Raw genomic sequence first — 26,294 nt, forward strand, 5'->3', positions numbered from 1 at the left:
GATTAATCACATCATTACTTTTATCCTAGAGTTTATAACAAGATTGAAATCCCCACCATTGAGGGTAGGAGTATCCACATCAACAAAAAGTGTGTGGGTCTCAGAAATAAAAGCTTCTCTGCCTTCCTCATGGGAAGAGCCATAAACACTAAGCAACCTAAATATTTGCCCATCAGTTTTTACCTTGACTAAACAGCTAACAGAGGACTCTAGGTGAGACTAAGAAATTAGATCAAAAATTTCCAGGTCCATGATGAACCACAAGTATAGGGGATCAATCGTAGTTCTTTCAATAAGTAAGAGTGTTGAACCCAACGAAGAGAAGAAGGAAATGACAAGTGGTTTTCAGCAAGGTAATGTCTGCAAGCACTGAAATTATAAGTAACGAGTAGCTTGATAGCAAGATAATTTGTAATGAGCAAGTAACAATAATAGTAACAAAACTGCAGCAAGGTAGCCCAATCCTTTTGAGGCAAAGGACAGGCCAAAACGGTCTCTTATAATAAGCAAAGCGTTCTTGAGGGTACATGGGAATTTCATCTAGTCACTTTCATCATGTTGATTCGATTTGTGTTTGCTACTTTGGTAATTTGATATGTGGGTGGATCGTGCTTAGGTGTTGTTCTTACTTGAGAAAACCTCCTACTTATGATTAACCCCCTCGCAAGCATCCGCAACTACGAGAAAATCATTAAGAATAAATTCTAACCATAGCATTAAACTTTTGGATCCAATCGGTCCCTTATGGAATAGCGTATAAACTAGGGTTTAAGCTTCTGTCACTCTCGCAAGCCATCATCTAATAACTACTCCACAATGCATTCCCTTAGTCCCAAATATGGTGAAATGTCATGTAGTCGATGTTCACATGACACCACTAAGGGAATCACAACATACATACTATCAAAATATCAAACACATATAAAATTCACATGATTACTTGCAACAAGATTTCTCCCCTGACCTCAAGAACAAAAGTAACTACTCACAAATGATAACCATGCTCAAGATCAGAGGGGTATTAAATATCATAATGGATCTGAACATATAATCTTCCACCAAATAAACCATATAGTAATCAACTACAAGATGTAATCAACACTACTAGTCACCCACAAGTACCAATCTATAGTTCCGGTACAAAGATTGAACACAAGAGATGAACTAGGGTTTGAGAGGAGATGGTGATGTTGAAGATGTTGATGGAGATTGCCCTCCCCAATATGGGAGAGTTGTTGGTGATGATGATGACGATGATTTCCCCTCTGGGAGGGAAGTTCCCCCGACGGAATCGCTCCATCGGGGGGTAAAAGTGCTCCTACCCAAGTTCTGCCTTGAGACGGTGGCGCTTCGTCCTGAAAGTCCACTCCTTATTTTTTTAGGTCAAAATGACTTATATACCAGAAGATGGACACCGGAGGTGGGCAGGGCTGAGCACAACCCACCAGGGCGCGCCTGGGGGCCTGGCGCGCCCTGGTGTCTTGTCCTCACCAGGTGGGCCCCCTCCGATAGTTATTTGCTCTAGTGTTTCTTATTTATTCCATAAAAATTCCTCGTGAAGTTTCAGCTCATTTGGAGTTGTGCAAAATAGGTAGCCTGACGTAGCCTTTTCAGCTCCAGATTTCCAGCTGCCAGAATTCTCCCTCTTTGTGTGAACCTTGCATATTATGAGAGAAAAGGCATAAGAATTACTCCAAAAGCATTATTATGGATAAAAACATTATCAATAACAGTAGGTAAACATGATGCAAAATGGACGTATCACTCCACTCCCATCAGGATGCCACCAGCATAGCCTTTAGATGGTAGTTGATGCCATGAAAAATCCCTAGTCCCCACTAGGGATTTAAGGTAAGAGATATAGAATTCTTCTTTTTTAGTTTCCTGGAATCTGAGAACAGTGACATGAGTTTTACTAATGGTGTCAATAATGAGAGGTTTCCTCCCCAGGGCAGCAATACCCGTCACATTCTAGAACAGAGCATTCATGAGGAATCTCTGGTCATGGGGTGCTTGCCCCGTCTATGTTTACAAATGATGGACCAGAGCCCTTCATTATAATTAGGAGGGAATCAGGAGGAATTTTACTAGAGGTGCTACATGCCAACTCAGATCTAGGAACAGTACCCACAGTCTTCTCCTGGATCTTATCAGTATCAAAAGTAGTATTTACATCACTAGCATTATCTATTTTATTAACGTCTACAACAGTACTAGAGGCAACAAAAACAAAGGAGGGATTATTGAAAGAGAGAAAGTGGGGTTTTTCTTACAATGGTCTTTAGGCACCTCCAGGTTCTGAACCTCCTTGAATTCCTGAGCTTTCTCAATTATGGTTCTTTTATCACCAGCCAACCTTGAGCTCATTTCGATAGCTTGGACAGGCCCCCATTTGACTGAATTTTTCGGTTGAGGGAGCCTGTGAAATTGATGCTCATATTGATCATCTATGATGGCGACATTGTGAGCTAATCCAATGTTAGACTCCACCTGGTCATCATGCAGGTCCTCAGAATCCACCTCAGCTTCAAGATCATCATCATCCATCAATTCCAACTCTCTGAGCAAGTTGAAACCCACAACATCTCCTTGCACAGAATTAAGAAGCTTTTCCAAGTTACTGAACCTGCATGAGTATTGTGATTCTGGGAGGTGAGTCTTCAAGAGGGAGGTGGGGGTCACTTCACTAATTAGGTGGTTATGGCCAAGGGACTGGTTTCTGGGGTTAATAGTTTCAAAGCCAGTGAAGGAAATATGCCCTAGAGGCAATAATAAAGTTGTTATTTATATTTCCTTATGTCATGATAAATGTTTATTGTTCATGCTAGAATTGTATTAACCGAAAACTTAGTACATGTGTGAATACATAGACAAATAGAGTGTCACTAGTATGCCTCTACGTAACTAGCTTGTTAATCAAAGATGGTTAAGTTTCCTAGCCATGGACAAAGAGTTGTCATTTGATAAACGGGGTCACATCATTAGAGAATGATGTGATTGACTTGACCCAGCCGTTAGCTTAGCACTATGATCGTTTAGTTTACTGATATTGCTTTCTCCATAACTTATACATGTTCCTATGACTATGAGATTATGCAACTCTCGAATACCGGAGGAACACTTAGTGTGCTATCAAACGTCACATCGTAACTGGGTGACTATAAAGATGCTCTACATGTGTCTCCAATGGTGTTTGTTGAGTTGGCATAGATCGAGATTAGGATTTGTCACTCCGTGTATTGTAGAGGTATCTCTGGGCCCTCTCGGTAATGCACATCACTATAAGCCTTGCAAGCAATGTGACTAATGAGTTAGTTACGGGATGTTGCATTACGAAACGAGTAAAGAGACTTGCCGGTAACGAGATTGAACTAGGTATGATGATACCGACGATCGAATCTCGGGCAAGTAACATACCGATGACAAAGGGAACAACGTATGTTGTTATGCAGTTTGACCGATAAAGATCTTCGTAGAATATGTAGGAACCAATATGAGCATACAGGTTCTGCTATTGGTTATTGACCGAAGATGTGTCTCGGTCATGTCTACATAGTTCTCGAACCCGTAGGGTCCGCACGCTTAACGATCAGTGACGATCGGTATTATGAGTTTATGTGTTTTGATGTACCAAAGGTAGTTCGGAGTCCCGGATGTGATCACGGACATGACGAGGGGTCTCAAAATGGTCGAGACATATAGATTCATATATTGGACGGCTATATTCGGACACCGGAAGTGTTCCGGGTGGTTTCGGATAAAACCGGAGTGCTGGAGGGTTATCGGACCCCCCCGGGAACTAGTGGGCCTAGATGGGCCTTAGTATAGATAGAGAGGGGCTGCGAGGGCAGGCCGCGTGCCCCCTCCCCCTTGAGTCCGAATTGGACTAGGAGGGGGGTGGCGCCCCCCTTTCCTTCCCCTCTCCCACTCCTTCCTTCCCCCTCCTAGTAGCACTCGGAAAGGAGGAATCCTACTCCTACTAGGAGGAGGATTCATCCCCTCCTTGGCGCGCCCTAGGGCCAGCCGGCCTCCCCCCTTGCTTCTTTATATACGAGGGCAGGGGGCACCCTAGAACACACAATAGACAACTGTCTTAGCCGTGTGTGGTGCCCCCCTCCACCATAATCCACCTCGGTCATATCGTCATAGTGCTTAGGCGAAGCCCTATGCCGGTAACTTCATCATCACCGTCATCATGCCGTCGTGCTGACGAAGCTCTCCCTCGACACCCAGCTGGATCAAAAGTTCGGGGGACGTCACCGAGCCGAACGTGTGCAGATCACGGAGGTGCCGTATTTTCGGTACTAGGATCGGTCGGATCGTGAAGATGTATGACTACATCAACCGCGTTGTCATAACGCCTCCACTTACGGTCTACGAGGGTACATGGACAACACTCTTCCCCTCTCGTTGCTATGCATCACCATGATAGATCTTGCGTGTGCGTAGGATTTTTTTGAAATTAATGCGTTCCCCAACAGCTAGTCCCATAGCCATGACCAGACCTAGTTCTAGAGCCCCTGTTAGACCCATCTTCCTCAAAAGTATAGTCACTATGTTCTGTATCCATGGATGGTTGAGTACCAGAGGAAGGGTTGGTGGAAATGACTGGGTCTGCAGGAGGTATGAGAGATTCAACCTAAATCAGAAACCTATAGATTTTTCCATACTCCCAAACATCCTTTCTTCTGGAATCTTAGAAGGGTCCTTGCAGACAATTTTAACTATGACAGTCTCATAGAAGGACCTGAAATTATGTTGCCAGTCCACATCAGTTAGCACACCCAGAGTAGAGGTGATGTGGTCCAGCATTGACCATTCACACCATTTGGATTCAAGTTCCTAATTTTGATCCAGACCTCCTGGAGATCAATCTCAGGCTCCACATCACCTTTCCAAACTTCCAAATTAACAATGACATTATCCTTCTTGAGACCAAAGCAAGGAAACCCAGCAACTTGTACCACATCAATTTCAGAAGGAAACTTCACTAGTAAGGACCATTCATCCAAAGCATTGATAGGCCATGGCCAATTTGTCTTATAGACATCTGCAAACTCTCTAGACAGCTCCTGTTTAGTAACTTCTCCAGACTCCACAAGAACAATGCCAACATTGTTCAGAGCGCCAAGATGCTGAGCATGAACATTTGGTTCATCCACATGGTAAAACCCCAGTCCAGGTGCAGCACTGCCAACATATCTAGCAGAAGTATATGGCTTTTTCCTAACAGGACAACTGTCTACTCTGTGGGTGACCATTTTGCAAATGAAGCAATTTTAGGCTTCACACACTTGTCCACATGATTTCCAGGATCACCACAGTTGTGGCAGACCACATCAAGATAGGACATCAAGCCAGTGATTGAGGCAGGAGAAACTTTAGGTGCCTGATCCTACTTCTTCCGATTTGAGTTCTTGTTCTGGGATATGTTGCTGACATGGTTCCCAGACGGGATAGAAGTTGGATCTACCGAGCTCCCAGGGCCTTTCCCCTGCTGTGGACCAATCAGTCGTGGAGGGGGGCTGAACCATTGCTGCAGCGGACCTCCCCACTGCTACTAAGGGTACGAGGGGCGGGAATTTCCCAGGGAAGCCCCACGGCGATGGAGCTTCCTAGAAGTCATACCCAAAGAATTGTTGCGGCGGCCCCATCTGAGATTGCAGTGATTGCCCTTGTCGCCAAGGACCCATGTTCTCCCCTCTACCCCCTTGTTCTTGCCCCTCCCGCGTCCACACCCATTATCTCCCATAGCACAATCCTCCCAAGTTGTGGTGGCGGTGGTCTTGAGGAGCGGGGTGGAGGGTGAAGTGTTGTTAGGGTTTGCAGGCATGCCCCTATATATAGGGGCCTAGAGTTAGGTGTGGAATTCTTCTGCCCAGTCACCATGGCAGCAAAGCAGCAGGCCCTCCATGATGACATCTCCACCAGCACTTTTTTGACAAATTTTCTTGGCGCGTCTCTCCTTCTAAAAGAATCTAAATCCACCTTCTCTATGCATCACCAACAGAGCAATGTCATTTTCCTGGCCAGAGCCAGTAGCCGCGAGCGCGACCACTCCCCCAGCATCAAACTACCCCCTCTGTGTTGCCAACATATCTGAGACATGGCTATGGAAGGATCGCTCCAGCTTTCGCTCACTGGGGATCCATCCCAATCCATGCGCTCATAGGTGATGTTTATGATAAGCAGAGAAACAAAGCTGGGGAGATGAGGCTAAAATCCCCTGATCCTGCACCCAAATGTTATCAGCTAGGTAATTGAAGTGCACTCCCACAGCAGGCAAGCCTGAGCCGCCCAAATCCTTTTGCCTAGATCCTGGAGGTCCAACTAGTGTAGCACTGAAACTTGTATTATGTGACGCAGCCATCAGTCCATCGCTACCGAGTTGCGCAGCGCGGGGCCTCCGATTTTCCCTCCTGCGTCGCCCAGTTGACAAACGCAACAGGCGGCTGATGGATGCAGCATCCCGCGCTTCTCCTCCAGGTTGCCTTCGAAGTAAACCCTCCAGGCCAAATTCAACAGTTCCCAATCTGCACGAGCCTTGCACATCAGCGCATGTTGATGGGAGATCGAGTACGGATCTGAGCCCTCCTCCACCTCCTCCTCCACTTCCCTCCACTCCCGAACACACAACGTCCAGGAGAGGGCGTCGTCGCAGATCCGCTCCGCCCGCTCCCTCAATCTTCTCCCCATTGTCTCTCGCAAGACGTCTGACGAGACTGCGCTGAGAGGCTGCAACATCTCCGGGAACACCTGATAGACAAATGGAAGTGGCATCTGGAATCCTCTCCCCTCCACGAGCGGCGTCCTTTTGGATCTGGGAGTATGAGGCATGGGGGGGGGGATGGGAGATGATATGCTGGAGAGGTTGGGAGTAGTGGAGTCGGTGGTGACAGTGGTGGTGGGTAGCAGTGGCAGTGCGGTGCGATTGCGAGAGCAGTCATGCGGTGGCAAGTAGCTACCTCATTGCTTCAACCTATCATAATCTATACTCCAACAAAGATCTCGCGGACTAATGCGTCGGCCGCGCTGGTTGCATCGACCAAACCAAATTCAAAAACGGGGATGCGCGTCCTCTCGGCCGAACCGAGGAAAAAAAAAACAGCGTCCGGTGTTGGAAACTTGGAATTGCCCTAACAATCGGTCATACTCATAGTACATATGGTCTTTGCTTTTGGCTAGCCACGCGGATACTCATGCCTCGCTTTTTTGTAATCCTACGTGAGATAGCTAGGCTGCCGATCTCACTTGTTGGACGGCGGCGACGCCACAATTAGGGTGCGATGTACTGGTGTGTGATGTGATGAGAGGGCGGCATCTAAGCATGCTATTCCGAGTCAGAGGCTGTCCCCATTGGATGGGAAGCCCTGCAAAGAACAACCTCGAAAGATTGCGGCCATGATTCAGCCTTTCTTTTGTGAGCAAGCTGTTATGATTCGTCCTAATGCCATCGCCCTCTTTTCAGTCGTTATCCCTGCAATCTATTGCAACCCTACCTCAGTTTAGTATGCACTAGGCCCCATGGGACAGCAAGAAAAAACAAGTGGTTTATGGTACGTGCTCGGCTGCTCGCCCAATGTATAACAGTATAAGACTAGTCTAGGACTAGGACTAGGAGTGCACTTGGCCTCGATTGGTCTCTTGTAATGTTTGAATCATTTTGGCAGCATGCATGGGTGCATGGGAACGATAAAACTATGTACGATTAACCGCGCGTCCGTCGGGTCCCTTTAAATTAGTGCGACTGGTTGCATGTCTTGTTGCGCGCGCGTGTGTATTCTGTGTGTACGTACGCACGGCGCCCCTCAGGCATCAGTGCATGGCTTGGCATGCATGCATATGGTCGCCGCGCCGGATGCGGCACGGAGAAGCAAAACACGCAGGGATTACTAAAAGGGGAGACGCGCCGGTCGTACGTGCGTTAAAACAGCAATGGCACGCCGGAGCCCAGCCCTGCCCCGGCAGCGCAGAGGGCGTGCAGTGGGTTTTGTCGCGCCCTACGGCACGTTCTCGCCGGCCCCGCCTGCCCGGCGGCAGGCAAACCGGCGAGCCAACCGCGCTGGCTGGACCGCCTCCACGTACGTACGTCTCCCGTCTCCGGCCGCGTGCATGCGTCGGAACCAACTGGGCCGCACCACCAGCTGGACGGCTTGTGGGCTTGTGGCGCAATCGGCCTCAGATTCTGCTTCAACTAGTAGTAGTACTTTGTCTCAAAAAAAAAAAACTAGTAGTAGTACTCTCTGTTTGTCTCAAAAAAAAAAGTAGTACTCTCTGTTTTTTGTTGAAACTGATTCTAGCTAGTGCGCGTTGAAGGGATTAAACTGCATGCATACGTGAGTCACAAAACTCTACCTTGACCCATATTTGTAGAGTAACTCTAGTGGAGTTGCAATATTTTGTAGCCTTCACGCTACATATGGAGCAAGTTTCATAATGTTTTGAAGCCCGTGGAAGCTGTACGCAACTCGCCATATAATGTGGCCTCCATCTCCTTTTATATTCATCTGTTTTCTTCTTTCTACACTATTGCAACTATTTTGATCAAACAATTCAATACTCTAACAAATATTATTACAAATTATTAATCTGAGTACAAATAATTCAGATTAAGAAACAATCCAAATGCAACAAATAGCCCGACCAAATAAATTGTTCAAGTAAACATAAATGAAATGTGGAAAAAATTAAGCACACTATTTAGCTAGCTGCCAATGGTGTTGAATGAGATCCTCATTCAGCTGATGATGGGAGAATCAATCTCCAAACTTCAGGTACGCCTTAAGAAACGTTTGAATGTGGTTTGTGTGTCCACGGGTCCTCAGGATTTGTGCCAATATGTATGTATTCAATGGGGCTTGTCATCTCTCTCATCCATGAATTCATGATCTTTGTTAAGAATTTCTTATTCCAGCAATTAGAAGGCCCATAGAAATTTCCAACCTTGCTTGCTGCACTCGAAATGCTCTTTCGATATCGTTCCTCGCTATTCCTTGCATCTTGGTGAAATGTTTAAGTTTCTTCTTCTCGATATTAGAAATTGTCTTCACAAATGTGATCAAGATGGATAGGTGCCACCGGCTAGATAGTAGCCTTGGTCATGGCCATTCACCGTGAACTTGCAAAGTGGAGCAGTACCACCAGGTAGCCTTGCAAACATATGAGATCTCCGCAAGGAATTGATGTCATTGTGAGATCTAGACGATGCAAAGTAGCAATGGCAAATTCACAAATCTTTAGAGGCTTCCAAAGATATTGTTTGGTCAGGACAATGCCCAGTGAATTTGTCGTGCAAGCTGCAGGGTAATTCTTCCACCTTCAGTGCATACTTCCAACACTCGATAGCATCCTAGGCCAGCCTCTTGCTTAACTGTGCGCTAGAAGTCTTGTCCTGTCCTCAGCATTGGGTGCTCGCATATACTGCTCTTCATATACCCTCACCATAGTTTCAGCGTACACTTCCGTGCATTCATGCATCTGCAAGAACGCCGCATCAATCATCTGAAGTGCCTTGGTGACCTTCTAATAACAGGAATCCTAGGACAAAGACATCTTTTCTCCATTGTTGAAAGAATGGTTTATTGGCTTCCATGTCAGACAAAATAGTCGGTTGATCATGCGGAAGCAGCGCCAGAAAAAACAAAGGGAAGATACAACTCGACATGAAGTAATCGCGCATGAGCTTCTTCTGGCCTTTGATTTTGTTAAGTGAAATGTTGCATGACCAACCTGCGACCTCACATGCTTTCTCTTTGTTCTGGTTGCCTCTACCCATTCGGCAATCATGAACACTCCTCGTCTTTGCCAGACTGATTTCACTTTCGAACTCGGAGCTTGAATCCAACAAAGAATCATAAAAAAAGCTCTAGCAACCATCTACATACAATGTGAATCCTATGTCATCTACACCAATCTATGAGCCGCTGGAATAAATCTATAAGAAAAGATTGGGGAAATTTATCTCTCGAAAAGTTGTCGAACACCTTGGGGTCGTCTGATGAAAGGGTTCATGGTCGGATGGTGGTAAGCAGGCATGAGGCTCCGACGAAGCATGGGAGTTCTATGAGTGTCTTACTGCAAGCGACTCGGGGCAAATTGTGTGGTCCGAGTGGCGAAGGTGGCACCAATAGTGGCCGCATGGGGTTATGTGCAAAGGCGGAAAAGAGCATGCATCCTAAAATGTCTGTGGCGCCAATATTTGGGTGGATGGAGGGCATGCTATATCTCCTCACCCAACTGCCAAATACTAAGGTTCATGGGGCTTGACTTGGCGTGGCCTCCACAAATTATACCAATCGAGCACGGATGGCGATTCTGCCAGAGCAATTTTTTGGCCAAAATCGCCATACTGGCGATTATTATGGTGATCACACCGATATAACGAATTTTCTAGAGTTGCTCTTAGATTCTTCTACTAGTAGTGGTATGTGTTGTTGTTTGAAACAAAATTTACTAGTACTTAGTGATCTAAACGGTGTTATATTTCTTTATGGAGGAGTATATATGTGGCTAGTGTGCGTTGAAGGGACTAAACTGAATACATAAGTCGAAGAGGGAGCGAGGAAAGATGGTGGCTTGTGCAGTTAAACTAGATAGGGAAAAGACTGTGGTAGAGTGAAGTGATCGTACTTGAGAGACATTATGCTCATATCGGGTTTCTACTTCTCCCGGATTAATCCCGGGATGAAGTGTGCATGTATTATGGATTTCTTAGTAAAGTTAATAAATAACTCTAGGAATCCATTAAGCCTACCAGGGTACTAGGCAAGAGGATCCCATTCCCCTATCTTTTTTGGCTTTGTAGTGAGGGATCTTAAGCTTACTAAAACTTTCTGGGCTGCAATTCCTATTCAGAGGTATTCATGTGGTGATCCACGTGCCATGGATTTCCCATCTACTCTTTGTTGAGGACTACTTGATCTTTGCCGAAATTCAGCAAGAGGGGCTGATTGTTTACACTCATTGATTGATTGTTGCAATAATGGTTCTCGGCGGCTAGACAATACGACATACTCCAGAATTTTCATTAGCAATAATTTTCACAAGATGTGAAAACCGAAGTTCTTTATCATCTTAACATTGATTGGGAGGCCCTTGGGAAGAAGTACCTGGGGATGCCTACAACCTTGGAAAGAAACACGGCCAAGGCCTTTGAAAAGGTATGCACTAGTGTGCAGAAGTTGGTGATACGTCTCCAATGTATCTATAATTTTTGATTGTTCCATGCTATTATAGTATCATTCTTGGATGTCTTACCATCATTTTATAGTAATTTTATATCAATTTTTGGTACTAACCTATTGACATAGTGTGATAACCCACAAGTATAGGGGATCGTTTGTAGCCTTCTTCGATAAATAAGAGTGTCGAACCCAACAAGGAGCTAAAGGCAGAACAAATATTCCCTCAAGTTCTATCTACCACCGATACAACTCTACACCCACTAGACGTTTGCTTTACCAAGAACAAGTATAAAACTATTTTGTGAGAATAAAACTACGAGTACTTTGCGAGAATAAAACTATGGATAAATTTCAAGGTAATAAAAGTGGATTGATTTTTTCAACAAGAAAGTCATTTGTCCCTAGGCAATCGATAACAAGTACCGGTAATCATTCTTGCAATTTTACATGAGGGAGAGGCATGAGCTAACATACTTTCTCTACTTGGATCATATGCACTTATGATTGGACCCCTAGCAAGCATCCGCAACTACTAAAGATCATTAAGGTCGTGAAACCCAACCATAGCATTAAGTATCAAGTCCTCTTTACTCCCATACGCCATAACCCACTTATCCGTGTTTAGGCTGCTGCCACCCCCGCAACACTGACAATAAGCAAACCATGAACATATTGCAATACCTACAGCAGGGGGCCCTCACGTTTGCGTGAGACGGAGGGTGTTAGATTATGGGTTCCGGCAAACCCTTGACGTTCGAACACTGGGGTGTGCACGAAGATCTCTTCCTAGCTCCCTCTCGCAACGATCTCAGGGCCTAGCTCGCCGAACCCAAGGAACAAGAGACATGAGGGTTTATACTGGTTCGGGCAACCGTTGTGGTGTAATACCCTACTCCAGTGTTGTGTGGTGGATTGCCTCTTGGGATGGGGATGAACTAGTACAATGGATGAACAACCTCATGAGGAGAGGTGTTCTTGAGCTCGATGAACTAGTACAGTGGATGAACATCCCTGTTAGCCAAATGTCAGCTAATCCTGAACTAGACTCATCAACTAGGATGAGGGATGATACAGTGCCGGCTCCGCCTCTTCAAGAGGATTCGGATGATGTATCCGTAACGAATTCCGAGGTAGAGATTGTAATGCATCATCGTCAACTGAAAGAGGCCACGCGCGCTCCAGTTTTTTCTGAACAGGAGTTTACTGCACTCAGCTCCGTGGACGCTTATATCCGAGCTGCCTAGGATAGACTTGCTAGAGTTACTCAACTGTTCTCAAAGGATATGCAGGTAATAATTTGTGCAAATAGATATATGCCAGTAGCCCTCGAGACTTAAAGAGGTTAGGACAACTGATTTAAGGATCGTTACAACTTGCACGTTCTCAGGGAGAAGAACAACACGCTGTCCCAGGAGCGGAAGACAAATCGGACAAATATGAATGTCGTCACCACAAAGCTTGCGGAGATGAAAAAGGCCACAATGACCACTGATCAAAAGAACAAGCTTGAGGCGGAAAAGGATAAGCAAGCCGAAGAGATAAAGAGCTTAAACGCTCAGTTATCGGCCGCGCAACAAGAAAATAAGAAGTTAAAAGGTGGTATATTCGGTATGACCGGTTGAACTATTTAATGATTGTATAATATCCATAGTTTGAATTGTCACAACTATGCTATTGCAGGTCTGCTAACCGGTCGACCTGAAGAGGAAGTATCCAGATTTCGAGGCAACGTGCTTAAGGAACTATCCGTGATGCATGAACGAGCTCGGAAAGCTATGAGAAATATGGCGAAGGCTTTATGGACATCCGATGCCTCGCCAGAAAGTATGGAGGGGTTGGCGAACCTGTTCAAAGGTGCCCTGCGCTGTTTCGAGCTATGGAAGGTGTCCACATGCCGGGAAGGCGCACGAGAGGCATGGGCGATGGTGAAAACGCGCTACACCGGACTCAACCTGAATCATATGGCCCGAGTTGGACCAAGGGGGTCCGACGGAAAGTTGATTCCCGTGAACTTGGTGTACGACCAAGTGATGATAGCTGCAAAGTACTCGCAAGAATACTGTAGTTTAGACTGCCTTATAGATGGTATGAAAAAAGAGTAGATTTTTGTCTCGACGTACCAGTGTACTTGCACTTTTTATTTCCCACCAAACATGTGAAAATTTGTCATCGCAGACTTTCGGCTTGGCCCCTGAACCCAGAAGGTGGAGTGTTTCCGGAAACTATTTGGGAATGTAGGAAACATTCATTATGTTCGGAAACCAGTCAACCCAGTCATATTGCTCGAATAGACAGAAATTTAGTTAGGGGAGTTATGTTATATTACTTATGTAACATAAGAAACATCTTCCAAGGAAAATAGTTTTGTTAAGGGTTCATTTCCTTGGGTTGGCATGCCTAATTATGCGTGCCTAGGCTTTGATCCTAATTAGGGGTAGCCTGTCATGTATTGTTTCAAAGAGTTACAGGAATGTAAACAATCTGTCGTTGCTTGCCGACCAATTATAAAAGAAGGGAAAGAAAAAAGAGGAGAAAGAAAAGGATCCTAGAAACATACAGGAGGCGGTCGGGCTATGCGTAGAATCGTCGAAGCCAAGCAACGTTCCATGGGTTCGGCTCAAGGCGATTATCCGATGCATTACGAAGGCGATAGGCTCCTCCTGTGAGAACTTCATCTATGATGAAGGGCCCCTCCCATTTTTGTTTGAGCTTTTCCTTCTTCTTCTCTGGGAGACGTAAGACGAGATCGCCGACGTTGTATGTTTTGGCCCGCACTTCCCTGCTTTGGTATCACCTGGACTGTTGCTGATAGAATGCGGAACAGGCCTTTGCAATATCACACTCTTCTTTAAGGCCGTCTAGGTCATCCTGCTGATCGAGCTCGGCTTCTCACTGTTCGTACATGCGCACTTGAGGTGAGTAATGAATAATATGACAGGGCAAAACAGCCTCTGCACCGTACACCATGAAGAAAGGTGTGTATCTAGTCGTCCGATTAGGCGTAGTCCGCAGCCCCCAGAGCACGAAATCTAGTTATTCAATCCAATGCTTATCTGACTCCTGCAGGGAGCGCACTAGTCTGGATTTAATGCCGCTCATAATCAGGTTGTTGGCCCGTTCAACTTGACCGTTAGTTTGAGGGTGGTAGATGGATGCATAGTCGAGTTTAATGCCCAAGTTAGCGCATGAGTTTTTCACCTCATTGGATGTACAATTGGAGCCATTATCAGTGATGATGCTGCACGAGACACCATAACAGTGTACCATGTCGGATATAAAGTCGATCACTGGTCCTGCTTCAGCCGTTTTTACTAGTTTGGCCTCTATCCATTTGGTGAATTTATCCATCATGACCAGTAAAAAAAATTTGGCTTCCCCCTTTAAGGGGTCTGACCATGTCTAGCCCCCAGACCGCGAAAGGCCAAGTGATGGGGATTGTTCGTAAGGCAGTGGGAGGCATCTGACTTTGATTGGCAACAAGCTGACATCCGACGCAACGTTGCACAAGGGCTTGTGCATTTGCTCGGGTTGTTGGCCAGAAGAAGCCTGTCAGAAAGGCCTTGCTTACAAGGGCCCGAGCTGCGGTGTGCTGGCCGCCTAGAACAGCATGTATTTCAGCCAAGAGTTGTCGTCCCTCCTCTTCGGAGATGCACCTTTGAAGGACTCAGGTAGTACTTTTCTTGTATAGTTCATTTTCGTGAACCTTACAGGCTTTAGAACATCGAACTATGTGACGAGCCTCATTTTGATCACCAGGAAGTTACTGTCTATTAAGGGTTCGGTCCATGGAGCAATAACTGCCATGATTTCATGGGCGGAGGGTGTTACTTCGGTACCCGAACCCCCGATGGTATCCGTGTTGTGTTCGACTGCCGGCGGCGTGACCAGGTCCGAACTAGTATTTCCGCTCTCATCCCGCCACACCACAAATGGCTTAAAAAGTATTTCCACAAAGGTGTTGGGTGGGACGGGGTCGCGCTTGGCGCCCATTCAAGCAAGGATGTCACCTGCCTGGTTACTGTCTTGAACAAGGTGATGAAACTCGACCCCTCAAACCGAGCCGATATTTTTAATATGGCATTTTGATATGCCGCCATTTTGGGATCTTTTGCATCGAACTCTCCATTTATCTGAGATATTCCAAGGTTTGAATCACTGCGCACCTCGAGGCGTTGTATGCCCATCGAGACAGCCATTCGGAGGCCATGTAGAAGTGCTTCGTATTCGGCTGCGTTATTGGAGTCCGTATACATGATCTGCGGTATGTAGCGGACTATGTCCCCCGTGGGGGATGTTAATATGACACCAGCCCCTAGTCTGGCTAACATTTTAGAGCCGTCAAAGTATGGAATATGAGCTGTACTCCTTAGGGAGCTCGGCTTCCGTCCACTCGGCGATGAAGTCAGCCAGCACATGAGATTTAATAGCTCGGCGCGGCTTGTATGTGATTTCAAATGGCAAGAGCTCAATGTCCCATTTAGCTATGCGACCGGTGGCATCCCTATTATTTGTAATGTCATTAAGTGGTACTACGGATGCCACCATGATCGAACACTCTTGGAAATAGTGTCGGAGCTTCCGGGATGCCGTAAAGACCGTGTAAGCTATCTTTTGATAGTGAGGGTATCGGGATTTGCATGGTGTAAGAACCGCCGACACATAGTACACTGGTTTTTGGATGTGGAATTTATGTCCCGCTTCCTCTCGCTCAATGACAAGTACGATACTCACTACCTGGTGAGTTCGATATATAGAGCAGCATGGGCTCGCCAACACTTGGTGTGGCTAGGATTGGATTGCCTGCTAATAAGGCTTTTATTTCTTCCAATACAGCTGTAGCCGCGTCCGTCCATTCGAAGTGGTCGGTGTGTCTGAGCAGTCTATAAAGAGGTAATGTTTTTTCTCCTAATATGGAGATGAAGCGGCTCAACGCTGCCACGCACCCTGCTAGTTTTTGGACCTTCTTTAAGTTCATTGGTATGTCCAATTGTGACAAGGGTCGGATTTTGGCTAGGTTCGCTTCAGTTCCTCTATTGGAGACAATGAACCCCATCAGCTTTCCGGTTGGAACGCCAAAAACAGATTTTTCTGGATTGAGCCTTATCTCATATGTTCAGAGGTTTTCAAATGTGAGGCGGAGATCGTCCACCAATGATTCGACGTGTTTGGTCTTGATGACCACGTCGTCCACATATGCCTCCACTGTCTTGCCGATTTGTTTTTCAAAGCATGCTTGAATCATGCGTTGGTAAGTGGCACCAACGTTCTTAAGCCCAAAAGGCATAGTGTTGAAACAAAAAGGCCCGTACGGAGTAATGAACGCCGTTGTGGCTTGATCGGACTCCTTCATCTTAATCTGATGGTATCCGGAGTAGGCTTCGAGGAAACACAATGACTCGTGTCCTGCGGATGCGTCGATAATCTGGTCAATGCAAGGAAGCGGGAAAGGGTCCTTGGGGCAGGCCTTATTGAGGTCTTTGAAATCGACACGAAGGCGCCAGGATTTATCTTTCTTTGGCACCATGACCAAGTTGGCTAGCCAATCCGGGTGTTTAATTTCTCTGATGAACCCAGCCTCGAGTAACTTAGCTAGCTCCTCCACCATAGCTTGTCGTTTGGGTTCGGAAAATCATCTTAGCATTTGCTTGACCGGTTCGAACCCCTTGATTAAGTTGAGGCTATGTTCGGCCAGTCTGCGTGGGATTACGGGCATGTACGAAGGGTGCCAGGCGAAGATATCCCAATTTTCACGCAGGAATGTTCATAGGGCAGCGTCAACTACTGCATCTAGTTGTGCTCCGATCGACGCTGTTTTCTTAGGATCCGTCGGGTGCACTTGAAATTTAACTATTTCATCTGCTGGTTCGAAAGAGGTAGATTTGGGCCTCTTATCGAGGATCACATCGTCTTTGTCCACCGTGGATCATAGGGTAGTTAATTCTTCGGCCGCGAGGGCTTCGGATAGCGCCTCGAGGGCCAAGGATGCGGTTTTATTTTCGGCGGAGAGTGCTATGTCCGGATCACTTGTGATAGTGATTATTCTGTTGGGCCCTGGCATTTTAAGCTTCTTGTATCCGTAATGGGGTATGGCTTGGAAGCGTGAGAAGGCATCCCGCCCCAAAAGGGCGTGATATCCGCTGTTGAAGGGGGCCACGTGGAAAAGCAACTCTTCGTCCTGTAATTCTCAGGAGTGTCGAATACCACATCAAGTTTGATTTTCCTCGAACATCATGCTTCGTGACTGGGGATGATGCCTCGAAAGGTGGTACTGCTTTGCTCGATGCGGGCCTTGTCAATTTGCATTTTGTCGAGCGTGTCCTTGTAGATGATGTTAAGTCCGCTGCTGCCGTCCATGAGCAATTTGGTGAGTCGAAAGCCATCCACAATTGGGTTTAAGACCAGGGCGGCTGGTGCTCGGACCGATCGGGCCCTTGGTTCGTCGTTCGCGGTGAAAGTTATGGTTGTGTCGCTCCAAGGGCTTATTGCGGTTACTTGATTCATTTCGGCGAGGTCGAGCAACGCCCTTTTGCGCCGATTATTTGAAGAGATGGTCTCAAAGAAAGTTAAGACGTTAAGATCGTCATCCTCTGGAGAATGCTTCTCTGGAGTAATGTTAGTGAGGATAGCCTCGCCGCTTTTAGCTACTTGCCAGAGTACCCAACATACCCGCAAGTTGTGAGTTGGTTCAGTACACGACGTCGCATGTATTTGACAGGGTTTGTCCAGGAGTTTGTCAAGAACCGTTCTGTGTCCCATGAGGGGTTTGTTTTTCTTGCTAGAGGGCTTATGATCGGATGCCTCGTAGGGGTGTACCCATTTTGCCCGTGTGGTGGACCGCTTAGAGGCAGTGGGTTCCAACCAGGCTTTTTGGGCCTTCCATGTACTTTCCGTCGCATAGTACTTCTGTACTAAGTGTGACAATTCTGCAAAGTTCTGTATGTGACGGCGGTTGAGGGCTTTCAGAATTCCCTCGTCCGTACAATTATGATAAAAAACCGGAACTGTATCGTCGTCACAGCAATCTTTAATCTTGTTTCTAACAAGGAGGAATCTAGCCCAGAAGTGATGGACCGTTTCCCGAGGTTGCTGCCGTACATACATTAGGTCACATATGTCTGGAGGGCCTGAATTGCTTGGATAATATTGATTGTGGTGGGTGGGTGGGATAAAACCCGAACCCCGACCCAAGATTGAATCCGGAGCTTGAAAGATCTCCCAGGTGGCCATCTCGGGTTTTGGAAGATCCAAGTGCTCTACGTCCGACCCTGAGTTTGGTGGAAGTGCAATCTCATCCCGAGTGAGGGTATCTGGCTCAGGGAGATCGAAGATCTGGACACAGCTGGTCTTTAACTTAGGGGAAGAAGTGTTTTCGGCTTGTTCCTCGACAACCGCTGCCAAATGGGTGATCGGCGGGGAATTAATTTCCCTCTGATCGGGTTTAAGCCTGATTCGATCGTAATCTGTTGCAAGCCCCAGGGCGGCGATGCGATCTAGCAGCTCGTTCAAGGATGAGACGCCTGCCAGATCCATCTTTTCGGAGTGTTCGAGACCAATGCGGAGGTGATGTTTGGCGAACATGGGGGTGTCGTCGGTTTGAAGGCCGTACGGGTGCCCACGGTGAAACCACCAAGCTGGAGGACCTATCCCGAAGTTAGGCTCCCTCTAGAAGTGATGTCATTGTTGATGACAAGGCGAGCCATCGATCCTTCTGTTGACAACACGGTGAAACTCTCAATGAAAGCACCAATGTCGGTGTCAAAACCGACAGATCTCGGGTAGGGGGTCCCGAACTATGCGCCTGAGGATTGATGGTAACAAGGGACAAGTGGGACACAATGTTTACCCAGGTTCGGGCCCTCTTGATGGAGGTAAAACCCTATGTCCTGCTTGATTGTATTTGATGAGTATTGGGGTTACAAGAGTTGATCTACCTCGAGATCATAATGAAGGAAATATGCCCTAGAGGCAATAATAAAGTTATTATTTATTTCCTTATATCATGATAAATGTTTATTATTCATGCTAGAATTGCATTAACCGGAAACATGATACATGTGTGAATACATAGACAAACAGAGTGTCACTAGTATGCCTCTACTTGACTAGCTCGTTGATCAAAGATGGTTATGTTTCCTAGCCATAGACAAAGAGTTGTCATTTGATTAACGGGATCACATCATTAGGAGAATGGTGTGATTGACTTGACCCATTCCGTTAGCTTAGCACTTGATCATTTAGTTTGTTGCTATTGCTTTCTTCATGACTTATACATGTTCCTATGACTATGAGATTATGCAACTCCCATTTACCGGAGGAACACTTTGTGTGCCACCAAACGTCACAACGTAACTGGGTGATTATAAAGGTGCTCTACAGGTGTCTCCGAAGGTACTTGTTGGGTTGGCGTATTTCGAGATTAGGATTTTTCACTCCGATTGTCGGAGAGGTATCTCTGGGCCCACTCGGTAATGCACATCACTATAAGCCTTGCAAGCATTGCAACTAATGAGTTAATTGCGGGATGATGTATTACGGAACGAGTAAAGAGACTTGCCGGTAACGAGATTGAACTAGGCATTGAGATACCGACGATCGAATCTCGGGCAAGTAACATACCGATGACAAAGGGAACAACGTATGTTGTTATGCGGTTTAACCGATAAAGATCTTCGTAGAATATGTAGGAGCCAATATGAGCATCCAGGTTATGCTATTGGTTATTGACCGGAGACGTGTCTCGGTCATGTCTACATAGTTCTCGAACCTGTAGGGTCCGCACGCTTAAAGTTCGATGACGGTTATATTATGAGTTTATGTGTTTTGATGTACCGAAGGTAGCTCGGAGTTCCAGATGAGATCGGAGACATGACGAGGAGTCCCGAAATGGTCAAGACGTAAAGATCGATATATTGGACGACTATATTCGGACATCGGAAAGGTTCCGAGTGATTCGGGTATTTATCGGAGTACGGGGGAGTTACGGGAATTCACCGGGAGAAGTATTGGGCCTTATTGGGCCATACAGGAAGAGAGGAGAGAGGCTAAAAGGAAGGAGGCGCGCGCCGCCCTCTGGTCCGAATTGGACAAGGGGTGCAGCCCCCTTTCCCTTTTCCCTCTTCCCCTCTTTCCTTCTCTCCTACTCCTAGTACTTGGAAGGGCTCCTAGTTCTACTAGGAAAGGGGGAATCCTACTCCCGGTGGGAGTAGGACCCCCCTAGGGCGCGCCATAGAGAGGGCCTGCCCCTCCCCTCCTCCACTCCTTTATATACGTGGCCAGGAGCACCCCATAGACACAACAATTGATCTCCTGAATCTCTTAGCCGTGTGCGGTGCCCCCTCCACCATAATCCACCTCAATAATATCGTAGCGGCGCTTAGGCGAAGCCCTGCGTCGGTAGAACATCATCATCATCACCACGAAACTCTCCCTCAAAGCTCGGCTGGATCGGAGTTCGAGGGACGTCATCGAGTTGAACGTGTGCAGAACTCGGAGGTGTCGTGCGTTCGGTACTTGATCGGTCGGACCGTGAAGACGTACGACTACATCAACCGCGTTGTGCTAACGCTTCCGCTTTCAGTCTACGAGGGTACGTGGACACACTCTTCCCTCTCGTTGCTATGCATCACCATGATCTTGCGTGTGCGTAGGAATTTTTTTGAAATTACTACGTTCCCCAACACGTAATGGCTAAACCCTAGCTGTCTAGCCTATGAGAATTATGATAGCCTCTACGGACTAAACCCTTCGGTTTATATACACAGCGGAAGGGCCTAGGGTCATACAGAGTCGGTTCGTGGGGGAAGGAAATAACATGCCCGGACACCAATCTTGCCTTCCACGCATAGGGGAGCCCTACCCGGACACGGGGGAAGGGAAGTCTTCTGCTTGTATCTTCACGGTCCATCAGTCCGGGCCATATCGAATAGCCCGGACACCCTAGGACCCGCTAATCCAGGACTCCCTTAGCCGACACGGGGAAGGAGGCAGTGGGAGTGCTCCACGCAAATGAGAGCCACCTTGTCCGATCCTCGATCATTTGGGCTCCAGGTGCTTCGAAATTTTCAGCGCTTCCTTCTGAAGATAAGCCATGGAAATAGCAGTATCAAAGTATTTTGGTGTATGACCTATGAAAACAACATGAATCTGACCCTTCAACCCATCCATGTAACGTGAAGGAAACATGGCAAGATCCCAACTAGTGCTATGAGCTAAGAGAGAGTGCACCATTTCATCAAACCGACTAGTGTACTCTACAACTAACTTGGTTAGACGAAGATGAATCAATTGGCGCAATAACACATTGAAATCGTTATGGCCAAATTGTATATCCAATAGAGAGAAAATAACGCCCAATCCAGACAATTCAAATCCAATCCAACATTTTAGAACTAGAACATAGCTGGACCAGTCAAATGCATGGAAGCAATATCTACCCATGACTCTGAATCAATATGAAAAACTGTGAATATGACTGACAATTCCTACGTCAACTACAAGGATGTCCCTCCTTCCCCCAAATGTGGAAATTCCATCTTAAGACGCGGAAGTAATGAAGAACGCGTGTGCTGTGGACTACCAGAACACGATGAGTCTTTAAGTTGTGAACCAACCAGGTACAATCTCAACTCTGGTGAAAAAGCTAGTGAATAGGAACGGGGGTCGGCCCATAGTAACATACCAATGCCGGAGGTGGAACGAGAGTGGTGACCACCCCGTTACGCAACCCCCGGGATGAAATGTCATCGTGGCGACCATCGGTCTAGTTATGTCGTCACAGACGCTGATGGGTGCATCGCCGGAGCATGGAAGTAGGGGTGGTAGATCGCTTGACTTGAGCACCAGGACCGGGGTGTGGGCAACGAGGTTGAGCTTGCATTGTGTGCCACCGAGCTCCAACTTCAGATCCGCGACCGATTGCTCGAGCATCGATCTCCACTCCGTGAGGTCAAGGACAAATGACTTGATCTCTTCGAAGAGCACCGTGAATGCTGCCACCGCCTTCTGGATCGACACATTCTGCTCCTGGATGGCCAGCAACGTTGAAGTGAGGTCGTCTATGTGTTGTTCCATTTTGATGGCTTGTCATTGCTGCCGCGTGGAGAGGTGGGGTTCTTGATGTAACCAAGGCCCTCTCATGCCATATGATACGTCTGTACTCGCATATATTGGATTATTTGCTGATCTACGAAGTATTTGGAGGGATTTGGTAGCAAAGGAAGGAGCGGAGATGGGGATCATGAGATAGATGAAAGGGGATTGGGAATTCATTTTACAATGAAGTGACAACGCAAAACCTCAACACACACGCACACTCACCATCTTATGACCCTTTGGTCACAATTGCCACGTAGTTGGGTCAAAAACGGTGATTGGGCTTCGAATTGCGTTTAGTCTACTTTGGCCTTGTGCTCCTTGGTCAATTGTGTAGTTATTAGGGGTTGTGACATCTCAACTCCTATTTGGTGCCGTCTGTGCCAGTTAAAGGGTATTCCAGAAACCGGCGCCCCCCCCCCTCCATCCTAGGCTCGGCCCATTTACTTTTTTTATTTTAATCTTTAAAAAATACGTGCACACCATGAGATTTGAACTCCGAACCCGTGGTTAGTTCCAAACGAGGGTAACAAGCTTCGACAACTCACCAGTTCTGCATAGTTACTTCTTTTTTCTTTATTTTTTGCGTCAACCAAAGTAACCAACTTTTTCATTTTCGTTTTTCTTCTTTTATTTTTAAATTTCATGATATTTTTTTTCAAATTCGTGAACTTTACCCAATTTCGTAAACAAATCTTAAATTTGTGAACTTTCATTTTTTTATTTTAATTGTGAACATTTTCAAGTTCTTGAACTTTTATCTGAAATTCATGGAAAAAAAACTAATTCGTGAACTTTTTCCCTCAAATATGTGAAAAAATCAGTTTTGTGAACTATTTTTATCTCAAATTTGTGAAATTTTAATATTCCTGAGCTTTGTTTGCACAAATTTGTGAAGTTTTTCCAAATCAATGATTTTTAAAAAATATTTGATTTTCTCAAATTTGTGAACTTTTTTCAAACTCATGAACTTTTTTTGTCCCAAATTCATGAAATTTTATAAAACTTGTAAACTTATTTCAAATTTTTGGCCTTTTTCCCAAATTCATGAACTTGTTTCAAATATTTGTTTTTTTTACTTTTTAAAATTCATGAACTTTGTAAAATTTGTGAATGTTTTCCAAATTCGCGAACATGATTGAGATTCTTGAACTATTTGAAATTCATTAACTCTTTGCAAATTCATGGTATTTTTTTACTAAATCAGGATTTATTTTTTGTACTTGTGAACTTTTTAAAAATCCACAACTTCTTTAAAACCCGTCAATTTTTGCTACTTCAGGACGCAGTACAAGGTGACTGCAAAAAAAGACGAGCGAAAAAGCTAGCTAAACTGGCGCTTGAGGCGCTGACGAGGAGGTCTCCCGTGAGTAAGGATGGCAATGGCAGGGTATGGGGCGGGTAGAGCAATACCATACCCATAACCGTGTAGTCAATTGGTACAAAATTCTACCCATCCCCATGCCCGTGGGTATGATACTTTACCCGGTACTCATGCCGGACGGGTACCCATACCCATTCGGTACCCAACGGGGGTAGATTAAGCAGTACGTAAGTTATTCACAATTTTACATTCATCTATAGCACATTTGAAAAAAAAATTGATCTCAACTCAATAACAAACAACCGAGTACTTGAAAATTATCTCAATTTAAATTGACATTTGGTAAAAACTTAAACATAGGTTCATAAGCACACAACATAACTTTAACATAGGTACACTTGTGATTGTGAATCACAGGTAAAATTCATATGTCGGTATTAAATGGGTAGTGTATGTGTATATCCATGGGTAAAATGTTACACCGGTGCCCTACCCATGAATTAATGGTAGGATATAGATACTACAGGTGGGTATAAAATTATGCCCATACTTTGCCCATGTGGGTACGATACCCGCAGGTACCCGTATCCATGACTAAAATTGTCATCCTTACCTGTGAGATGATGCTTACCCGTGAGATGATGCCGCGAGGGGGCGTTTTACTCCGTTGCCGGCAGCCGATGGAACCAATGAGAAGAGGAGGGTCATCTCAAGCATGCCGCACGGTATGGCCAACGTACGTAACGTAACCTTGGCGTGTCTTCGCGCTCGCGCGCGCGCACGCATACATTTACGCCGCCTGCGACGCACATCCGATCAATCAGTCCCATCCCAGTCGCTCGCTATAGCACGCGCACCAGCAGCATTCCCTCCTGCGTGAGCAACAGTGTGCGGCCGCGCTCGGGGCTCTAGGCCATACCCGGCGTGCCGTTCCATCGATTCTAGCCCTGCGTGCGTGAGCCACAGCCCCCCGCGGTCACTGACGGGACGGGACGAGACGCGCAACGCAGCAGCAGATCTCTCGAATTTCTAGTCTCTCTCGTGATCGACGTCGCCGCGATCGAAGCCTCTCAATTCCGTCTTTTCGCGGCACAGGGGTCTCCTAGTTTTCTGCAAGGCAGGATTAGTAGTGCTAACACGCACCACGGGCATCTTTCGAGTGGCAATCAACATCCGTAATGGTCTCTGGAATTTGTGTCTCCGGCACTTGAAAACCAATCATGTGATCTGGCAAAAAAGAACGCCAGCTGCTCTTCTTCTGAGTCTCTGCAAACAAAGATGAGTCCCCTGGCCTGAACAGGCATGCTCTTCAAAGGAAACTTCTTTTATGCATCTCGACCGCCTTTGATAATTGTCGGCAGGGATAAGCTGGAATGGCGAGACCTAATCATTCCGGGTCATAATCTCCAGTGGTTACCTGTGTTTGACTATGTATGTGGCCTGGTACTTCAGGGTCATCCTGTCGCTCTCTTTCTATATAATGATAATTCCAACTGAATTCTCCTTTCAAAATAAAAATTCCAACTGAATTGCTTGCTTCACATGATTGTTGCTCGGTCGATTAAGCACAACATAATGCGCGGTAATTGCGCATTTGAACTAGAATGAGTTTCAACCATTGAGTCAACCACGCACGTGAGTGTACTGCAGTACACATGTCTGAAAAGCTCGGGGCAATGTGGTGCTAATCGGATCAGATGCCGAAAACATCTTGAAATGAGGAACAACTACTGTTCGTAGTAACCTGTAGGACGAGGACCTCGCTAGTATTTGCGGCAATTCGGTGGTCCTCGTGCTCCTCCTAACAGCTGAAGAAAATACCCATTTCTTTCATTCTGCTCACACCAGGTGACAAAGCCCCATCCTATGAGCTACGCCTACGTTGTTCCATTTGCGATGTAGGTGGAAACACCAATCTACCGACGGCGACGGCAGCAAAACACACTTTCTGCTTGCACATGCAGTGTGCTGGAAAAAAGGAAGTATGTAAAGAGCTTATGCATGTCGTGGAAAAGAAAGGTATACCTTTTATTTCTCTCCAAAAAAGAGAGGCGTATACATCATCAATGTACTGCCCAAAGACATGTATCGGCCTGCAAGTCCTCAGTTGTCCCTAGAAGATGCCCAAGCTTGTGCAAGGCGCATGATCTTTGTGTTGTGGCTTTATCCAGGAAAAATCTCAGTAGCTTCATCACACCTTAGCTTCGACAAAGCTATACGTGCACATAAAGGCTAGACGTACTACAGCTCTTGTGCTGGATAAAGCACACCAAGTGTACATGGGCGTCCCCAGTTTTTTTTTTTTTTTTTTTTTTTTGAGAATCGTCCCCAGACTTAAATTGATTGACATGCATAAGTTTCTAGTTCTTTCTGATTTCTGCCATGACAAAACCAAAACAGTGCACCAAGCAGTAGTAATATACGTAGTAATATAAAGCAATATACGTAGTATTAAGTACGTAGATCCTGATGCTAATCTCTTGCGAAACAAACCACAAGGGACCAAACAAGAACGGGCTAAAAGGCCAAGACACCTTTACCCAGCTTCCTCGCACGGCTGATTAGCTCACAAAATCAATGTACCGTTTGACCAGTCCAACGGCTTTCATCAGGGTTCAAAGCTTTGAAACAGATTTAAAACAGGCTAGTTTCAGCCTTATGGCTCGCCGGTTTGTGGTCCTTTCCTTTATGATACT

This window comes from Triticum urartu, chromosome 3, assembly GCF_003073215.2.
Source record: "Triticum urartu cultivar G1812 chromosome 3, Tu2.1, whole genome shotgun sequence".
Taxonomy (NCBI): domain Eukaryota; kingdom Viridiplantae; phylum Streptophyta; class Magnoliopsida; order Poales; family Poaceae; genus Triticum; species Triticum urartu.